Raw genomic sequence first — 8934 nt, 5'->3', positions numbered from 1 at the left:
GGCAGTTCCCTGTCAACGCACTGCTGCAATCGATTTTCAACAAAATTATCTTCAGCAAAATTTTACTTGCATGTGATATTAATGATGTTGTTCGATAATTTCCACATTCTTTTGGATCACCTTTTTTTGGAATGGAAACCCTGGTGGCATAGTGGTTAAGAGCTACAGCTGCTGACCAAAAGTTCAGCCATTCAAATCTACCAGGCACTCCTTGGAAACTCTATGGGGCAGTTCTACTCTGCCTTGTAGGGTCACTGTGAGTCAGAATTGACTCAACAGCGGTGGGTTTGGTTTGGTTTTTTCTCTGGAATGGGCACAAGTATGGATTTCTTCAAGTCTGTTGGCCAGGTAGCTATCTTCCAAATTTCTTGGCCTAGACCAGTGAGCGCTTCCAGTGTTGCATCCATTTGTTGGAACATCTCAATTGATATTCCATCAGTTCCTGGACCCTTGTTTTTTGCCAATGCCTTCAGCATAGCTTGGACTTCTTCCTTCAAAACCATTGGTTCTTGATCATATGCTACCTCCTGAAATGGTTGAACTTAGACCAATTCTTTTTTGGTACAGTGACTCAAGTAGCTCATCTATTTTGGGTAACAGGAGAAGAGTCTAGATTTAAGTCTGTCTATTATGCAATTAATACAAAGCAAAGAGATTCCTTGGACTATTTGGGTTTCAAGGTCCAAATACCAAGTCCTTATCCAAGAGTCAACTACCCATTACGGCAGTTTAACTATTGGCCTATGAATGTCAATTCTTTAGGAAGGCTCCAGAAATTTTGCTACAGGCCCCCAGGTGGTGTGCAAAAATTAGGATACAAGTACCATGATTTCCCACTCAAATCTCTTTTTTAGAAACATATCGCTGTGCCTTTATGATGTGAGTCTTTGTATCTGCTCTCTAAAAGTTAGCCACAGAAATAAAATAACCTTTTAAGGAGAAAAAAACAAAAAAATCTATTTAATGCCCTGCTCTGCCTGGGATCTCTGCAAAAGGCAGCAATCGATGTCTATTCAAAGTTCTGCTCCCCACTCACCCTGGCATCAAACTCTACCACCAATAAAGATTTCAATTGATTTTTCTGTATTTGGACTATCATTTCTTGCCTACAATTTGAAAGATCACACAACTCACTCCCCGCCCCATACAATCACACACACAAACACACATACACTAGTGAAATGATTTAATCCCACACTTACTTGGGTGGCAGCAGCCTATCACTGACTCAAAGAGTGACTTTGGCCAAGTCATTTAACCACTCTCTGCTTCCATTTTCTCTTCCACTAAAGTGAAGAGATTGTCTAGAAGCCTCAGGTTCCCCTCACCTACCCTCCCAGCTCTGGAATGTCATCATTCTAGGGCTGGCCCATCTCCTCAAATTTACAACCGTAACTTAACCCGGGTTGGCAAACTACATCCCACAGGCCAAATCCTGACCTCTTCTTGCTCTTCTATGACCCGCAAGCTAAGAGTAGTTCTTGCATTTTTAAATGATTGGGAGAAAAAAACAAAATAAAAATATTTCATGACATGAAAAGTATATGAATTAAGTTTTATTTCTGGAAAACAGGAGTCTCATAAAGAAATCTCAAGGACCAAAACCAAAATTAATGGGTAATTTAACAATCTGGTATTTATAAAAGAAACTACTAGAAATCACTGATAAATCTACCTTGCCAATGTCAGAACTGAATTCTTATGGGAAACAATTTACTCCAAAGACTTCACTTCTTTCTACTACTACTTTGCAAAGAGGATACTTCAGTTTGGGTTTTTTACCCCTTTCTTCTTCTTCTTTGTTTTTGTTGTTGTAGTTTTTTAAGTGGCCTGAAGGATAGCAAATTTATCTTCTCTTTATGAATAATACTATCATTGGTGAAAATGATTCTTGAAGAGCTAGGAAGCATGAAACAAATCCCTGCCCAATAAAGTGGTGACTTTGAAAAGGAAATTGCCTTGCTCAAGTGATGGATTCTGTTTCAGCCGTCATGACCCAAGTTATGAGAGAGTCCAGGGACCCGGGTCCCGGCCCTTACAGGCAAAGCAGCTGCAAAGCCCCAGTGGGAGCTTGCCGAGGACTCTCTGTTAATGGCCAAAGGCTGACCCACCCGGCCCACAGCCACTACAGGCTGCAGCCCTATAGGCTCATGGAGGCTGGCAAGAAACTGTGAGTGCTTAGCATTAGGTCTTCAAAGACCCCTTTCACCTTGTCTGGAATGCCCCCCTTGCCCACCCCCTCCTCTCTGCTTAACCCCAATCAAGGCCTAGTTTGAGTTCCAAATATGGTAATACTTGAAGCCTAAAAAAAAAAAATTTTAAAAACCTGTTGCCATCAAGTCTATCCCAACTCATGGCAACATCATGTGTTACAGAGTAGAACTGCTTCATAGGGTTTTCTTGGCTGTAATCTTTATGGAAGCAGAATGCCAGGCCTTTCTTCCACAGCACTGCTGGGTAGGTTCAAACTGCCAACCTTTAGATTAGTGGTTGAATACAAACCATTCGCACCTTTACGCCACCCAGGGACCTTCTTGAGATCCATAACCCGTTGCCGTCAAGTCGATTTCGGCTCGGAGTGACCCTGTAGTCCAGAGTAGCACTGCCCCATAGGGTTTTTAAGGCTGTAAATCTTTACAAATGAGGATTGCCACATCTTTCTCCCGTAGAGTAGCTGGTGGGTTCAAACCACCCCTATTTCATTATCTCTCTCTTTTTTTTTAATCACTTCATGTTTGTGTTTTCTCTTTCCATAAGACTTTAAAACCTGCAAGGGCCAAAAGTACCAATCATGTACACATCTTTCAATTAGAGAGCCACAATAAGATCTGAAGACAATGCTATAATGACGAAATGGTAAATTAATAGGGCTTTGAACATTCTTTCTCAGGGGACAGATGCTTGAGCAATACTCACTTCTCTCTTACTGATTTTCAGGAAGGATTTTCCAGATGATAGGCTGAGATCTAGGGAGCATGTGAGAATTCTTAGTAGTTTGTTGTAGTTAATTTATCAGGGGACCATCTGTCTAAGAGAGCAAAAGTGGTGTTGCAAATTGTTCCCTTCCGGACTTTGCTGAGGAAGAGCTTCAAATTAAACATGTTTTTATTTCCTGGAGAACTGAGATGATAGAGCCATGGAGCTGTGGGGCTCCCTGCTTTCAGCTTTGGGAGCTTTCAGATTGTCCCCAAGACACTAAATGCTTGTTTTCTGGATTACCTATTTAAGCCAGGCACTTCGGAAAGGACTACTTTGTTTTTCATTTTCTCTAAAGCTGAGTCTGACGAAATTTTGTCAATATCAATTACAGGACATTTAAATGTTAAGCTTTGGAGTAGCGGGCGCTTGGAATTTTCAGACCTTTTCTGCAGTTTTCTGCATGTTGTAGTTGTGTAAATATTCTTTCAAAATTAGAAGTATTTGCTTTCATTCTAAATTAAATTTTACATTTTCCTTTGTATTGCTATTTTAAAATAATTAGTAATATTCCAAAAGGAACTTAATATTTTCAAAGAGTCAGTGCTAGAACATATCAAGTATGGTTATTCTCTTAGTTTTGCTTTCAAAAAAAAAAAGAATCATAAAATGATAATCATAAAATCATAAAATGATTACAACCATTAAAAAAAAAGCTAATTGATATCTCAACCCTCAGCTGCACTGAGAACAACTTGGGGAGCATTTTAAAAATACCAATTCCTAAGCTCCAACTGATTCTCATTCAATTGTCCTGGGATAAGACCTAACCACCAGTTGTCCAGTGAATTCTGACTCATGGCGACTCCATGTGTTGAAGAGTAGAACTGTGCTCCATAGGGTTTTCAAGGCTGTAATCTTTTGGAAGCAAATCACCAGGCTTTTCTTCCAAGGTGCCTCTGGGTGGGTTTGAACTGCCAATCCTTCAGTTAGTAGTGGAGCACTTAGCCATTTGTGCCACCCAGGGACTCCAGATAAGGCGCAAAACCAAAACAAAAAAAAAAAAAACCCAAGCCTGTGGTCGTTGAGTTGAAAACTGCCGACCTTTTGGTTAGATGCTGAGCTCTGACCCACTCTTTCACCAGGGCTCCAGATAAGGCCTAGGCATGGGTATTTTTTGTAATCTCCCTGGGTGATTGTAATGTGTAGCCAGTTTCAGTGGCCATGGAATATCAGGCTTCAGTACACAGACACCTCATACACGCCTCCATTCAAGCATTTATCACCTTATACTACGCTTAGAGAAAGAGGAGAGGAACCCTAGGAAGTTTCTTAAGCAAAGGTGGTCAGGGTCTGTACTATGTGACCCCCAGCAACCTGGACACAGGCGACTGTCCCAGAAATAGGCATCTGACCCAAGTCTGCAGACCAACAGGGCATCCAGCAGCCTATAAAGAGGCCTGATACAAAAGGTCTGCTCAACTCTAGCACCTGGTTAGTGCCCAGCAGGGCCAGTTAGATCCTTTCACTGAAGGAGTTTAAATGTGAGATCAACAGAGAGCTGAGCAGTTGGTAGCAGGAGCAAAAGCCAAAAGACACGCAGAGAAAAACAGCAAGAGAGAGGAGCTGAATCACCTTGGTGGCTAAGCCCGCGAGCGGGATCAGCAGATGTCTGCTGCTGAGGGGGCAGCAAGATAACCCAGCCATAGAGCCGTATCCTGAATGACCTTCCAGTTCCTGAACTTCAATCCAGTTTTCATGCGGCCTGGCTGGGTGGCCCTTCCGGAAGACTTTCCTGAGACACGTGGCTGAGTGGTGGAGATTCTAGTCTGCTTTCCTTCCACAGTAAACTCCAACACTTTGGGTAAACTCAGCGATATCTACTCCTTGCAACCCTAAAATGCCTCATCTGCCCAATTCACAGGGTCTAGCTCTTTGCCTGGCACGTGACAAGTGCTAAATTATTGTAGGTGCTTGATCGGCCTGACCAACCCCAGTGAAAAGCCTTCGGAAAAATGAAGAAGCCGTTCATGGTAAGAACATCGACTAGGATCATCTTCGACTTCCAAAAGCTATGCTAAACTAGGAGAAATATGTCAACTTATTCTGCCCTCCTGTTTTCAACTGCATCTAAACTTCTACCGTAAATCCGTCCAAAAAGGAAACATCACAGTCCACAGAACTACAAAGAGCATCCTAATTCCAGCTAAGGTATGTTTGGATGACTTGATTTGCACTTGGCTTAATCTTAAATCACAGAAATGTTAGTAAGAACAATTTTCCTCCCACGCTAGCTTCACTGACAAACCCTCCAAAGTAGCTGATCTTTGACATTAAGAAGTTTAATAATACCTGATCTTCCCCCTACATTGCCACACACATTTCCCCTATTGTCTGTATCAGTGACTTGAAGAACACATACTCCCCACAACCGGATGAGTCATAAAACAAGAGGTACAAGGATGTAAACTGAGCCTGTTTACACTTTTTCTGGCCCCAGCTAAAAAAATAAAAGAGGCCCCACTGATCAGGTCCAATGGCTTCCGGAAAGCAGGTTTCTGCTTAGCGAAGTCATACCTCATTCAGTACATTATTGAGCTAATTTCATGCCCCCTGTGAATGAAATGTATTTATGGTTATAGCCATGGGCAGGGTGTGTAAGGACTTGCCCTCCTGATGTCCTCTACAAAAGAAGGCTCCTGGCTACTTTTGGTAGTGAGCTAACCAACAAAAGGAATGCCTAAAAGGTCTCACCTCTCCAGTTCACAGCGCTCTGGGATGGGGGCTGGGTTCCTGCTCGCTGGAAACTCAGCGCCCAAAGGGGTGCTTGGTTGGCTTTCCAAATGCATTTTCAAAAATCTGGATAAAAGCAGATTTAGCCCTACCTCCCCTGACCTGCTCCTGATAAAGTGATCTTATGCCTCTGGAATTGGGATTTGAATGTATGTGCCTACCCCATATCTGGTATTATATTACACCAGCATGAAAATGGAGCCTAGGACTGAGCAGCCGGCCAGCCTCAGAAGCCTTCTTCATTGCCTGCCATGTAATACATGATATGCAAAGCCTCTGACTTCAGCCAGCAGATATTTGGAGACTGTGTTGGCTCTAGCATGGGGACTAAACTAATGTCTGTTTAGGTCAGAAAGCGAATCAGAAAAGCCACTGGAGGGCACGTCACGGAGTGAGAGCGCTATAAATGCATCCCCATTCGCAGCGTCCCCTGGCAAACACTCGGCTTCCCTCATTGGGCCGCTCCACATCTCTCCTTCGTGGTGCTTTGAGAACTCCTGCCGGCAGCGCGGCTCCTCGCCGCTACCTTCTGCCCTGCAGAAAGCGAGAGGGCGAGAGAGCTGAGGAGGAAAGAAAGACTTCGACAGCCTCGAGGAAAGCCCAGTCAGCCCTCTACCGGGCAAAGGGCCCTCCCTCCGAGCGCCCAGCGCGGGAGCAAAGCCAGGCGCGGACGGCGCGGGCACCGCGGTCAAGTTCGGATTGCCCCCTTCGGTTGGCCTGCGCCGAGCTCCGCACATTCCTCCGGATCTATCCCGCGAAGAGGAGGCGCGAGTTCGGCGGAGTCTCCACTCGCTGAGCGCTCTCCCTGCACCCCGGGGAGGGGCCCCTCGCGTCACCCACTCACACCCGCGCCTCCGCCTCGGGAGCTCGGGCGCCTCCTCACTGCTCTTCTTTCCCTCCCCCACCACCGGGCCCCGCCGCCGCCTCTCGACCCCTCCCCTCCCGGGGCCCCGCGCTCCCTTCCCCCACCCCGGCCCCTTGGCCCGGGCTTTCGAGGACCAGCCTGCGCTCCTGGCGCCCTCATGTCTTCGCGGGACTCCCCGCGCCGATTGACGTGGTGCCTCGTTCGGATTTCCAGGCCAGACCTCAGCTCCGGCGGCAGCATCAACCCAGCCCGTCTCGTGCTCCCCAGCGCTGCGCCCCGAGGAGGCGCAGAGCGCGGCCACCGCAGCTGAGCCGCCCCCCGCGCCCCGGGCCCGCGCCGCCCCAGCCAAGAGCGCGGTGCGCGCAGCCTTGTCGCCCCCCACCCAAAGCAGCGGCGGCTGCTGGGACCTCGACTTCTGGGGGTGTGGTGGGCTGGCGAAGGAACTGTCCGCAGCCCTCGCCCTCCTCGAGGCGGCGGCGGCGGGAGCCTTGGCCGCCGCCTCCTGCGCGCCCTCGCCGCCCGGCGCGGCCCCGGGATTGCGAACTCTTGCCCCCGACCTGTTGGGCGGGGCTCCGCGCTCCTGCCCTCGGCCCGGATGCTTCTCTTCTCTGGGACTCGGGGTTCCTGGAGTTAATGTCCAACTGGGGGTCTGCGGAGACCGGATCCGAGGTAAGTGGGGGAGAGGGGCAGGCGTTGCCGGCAGGCGCGTCGGGCTGCAGGGCGCCCGGGACAGAGGGGCGCAGCTGGGCCCCAGAGCAAGCGGTGAGATTGGAAAGAGGAAAGACTAGAGGGAGCCGAAGCACTACGAGGACAGAGAAGAGAGTGAAATCGAATCCGAGAGAGCCTAGCTTTGCAGAGGGGCAGGTTGCCTTTTCTGCGTGGGGCCAAAATCTCTGGAGCTCCTGATGCTCTGGCCCCCGGAATGCCCAACAGGGGCTGTTTCCCTCGACTAGGTGGGGCGCTTGTCTGTCACGTCCTGGCACGGTGCAGTCCGGGGTCATTCTCGAACCCGATGTGGTCAGGGAGGGTTCTGTTTCTGGACGTGCAGCTGCAGAGATACTGTCATTGGCGAGAGCCTAACTTCCTACTGAGCTTGCGTTGGTCTGTTCCAAGGGAAAATGCAGGCCCCGAGAGAGACTGCTGCAAAGGTGCTGAGAACCTAAAAATAGAGCGCTCACCTCCTCCAGGCGTGGTCTTGCAAAGCTACATTCCTCGCCCTTTTCAGGACCAGGTAGCTTGCACTTACCTAATACCCTCCAACCCCAACTGACCATCCCGGTCGAGGTTAATTAGGTAAGGGACTTCCTTAGTAGTCTGGTACTCAGGTCTCTGCCTGGGTAGATTCTCAGGACTCTTCAAAGTCCCCGCCAGGTCAGCGAGGTGATTATTTAAATGATCTCTTTTCGCTTGAACTCAGTCCCTCCTCCCCAATAATACCTTCCACCTTGCACCACCACGGGTCCGATTCCGCGGTGGTTTGATTTCCAGACCCACTCGGTGTAAACGAACCCTCCTTTGGGTCGGGAATCCCGGTCTTTCGCGGGTTCCCCAGCCTGCAGGCGCCTTCCTTGTTTCGGGTCCAGTAGACCCGGCTTGCAAAGCAGAGGAGCGCGCTGGGAAGGCTGCCCGGCCCCGGGCTCCAAACGTTTTTGCTCATTGGCTAGGACAAATTCAACTCTTCCGGCCCGTGACGCTGATAAACTCGAGCGCGCTCTACTCTTTCTCTGTATTTTGAATGCACGTAAGTGTATCAGGGAAGAGATGCTGCTTCCAACCGCACGCACACATTCCCTCCCGCAAAGCCCTCGAAGTGAAAGCCCTGTCCGCGAGTGGGTCTCCTCCCTCCCTGTTTCGAAGCGTCCGGCTTTGGCGAGGGAGGGGGGTCGGTGCTGCCTTTTCAACAAGTGACAAGAGTTCAGGGAGCCCGCCGGGTCCTCAGCCCACTCCCTCCAGGGACTCGGACGCTGCTGGTCCTGGAATTCGCCCTCTTTAACAGACAGACCGCCCCCCCCACGCCTGCCCGCTGGAAGCGGCCCACATTCTTTTTCTTGTCCACTGTTGGGCACAAATATTGGAGGAGAGGAGGGAAAGAATAAGGCCTCCATCAGTCAAGGACGCGAGGCAGTTAAGAGGAGCAGGAGCTCTTTCAGCAACATCTCTCCCTACCCCAGAAAAAAAACGCCCGAGTGTACACCCAACCGCCTTCTCCTCAGTCCCACCGCTTCCCTTTTCCCTCCCTGAGATCTGGACCTTGAACGCAAAGCCCAGACACCTCCCAGCCTGCCAGGCACAAGAAGGTGCGGGGGCACTGGTGGCGGGATCTCTCGCCCGCGGTGAAGCTGTCACTGTGACGCCGGGGG

The 8934-nt window shown here is 49.1% G+C and overlaps 1 protein-coding gene across 2 annotated transcripts in view; it reads left to right on the top strand.

The window, feature by feature from the left end:
• The first annotated feature begins 6778 nt into the window (after positions 1–6778).
• GDNF (glial cell derived neurotrophic factor) overlaps positions 6779–8934 on the top strand; it is a 31962-nt gene continuing 29806 nt past the window's right edge. For both annotated transcript variants that reach the window (XM_010588106.3, XM_010588104.3), the window contains exon 1: positions 6779–7243. The gene's annotated coding sequence lies outside the window, so the exon portion shown is untranslated. The remainder of the gene's footprint in view (positions 7244–8934) is intronic.

The sequence above is a fragment of the Loxodonta africana genome, chromosome 2 (assembly GCF_030014295.1).
Source record: "Loxodonta africana isolate mLoxAfr1 chromosome 2, mLoxAfr1.hap2, whole genome shotgun sequence".
Lineage (NCBI taxonomy): Eukaryota > Metazoa > Chordata > Mammalia > Proboscidea > Elephantidae > Loxodonta > Loxodonta africana.
Note: the sequence above shows the minus strand (reverse complement) of the source record. Positions and strands in the feature narration are given on the sequence as shown.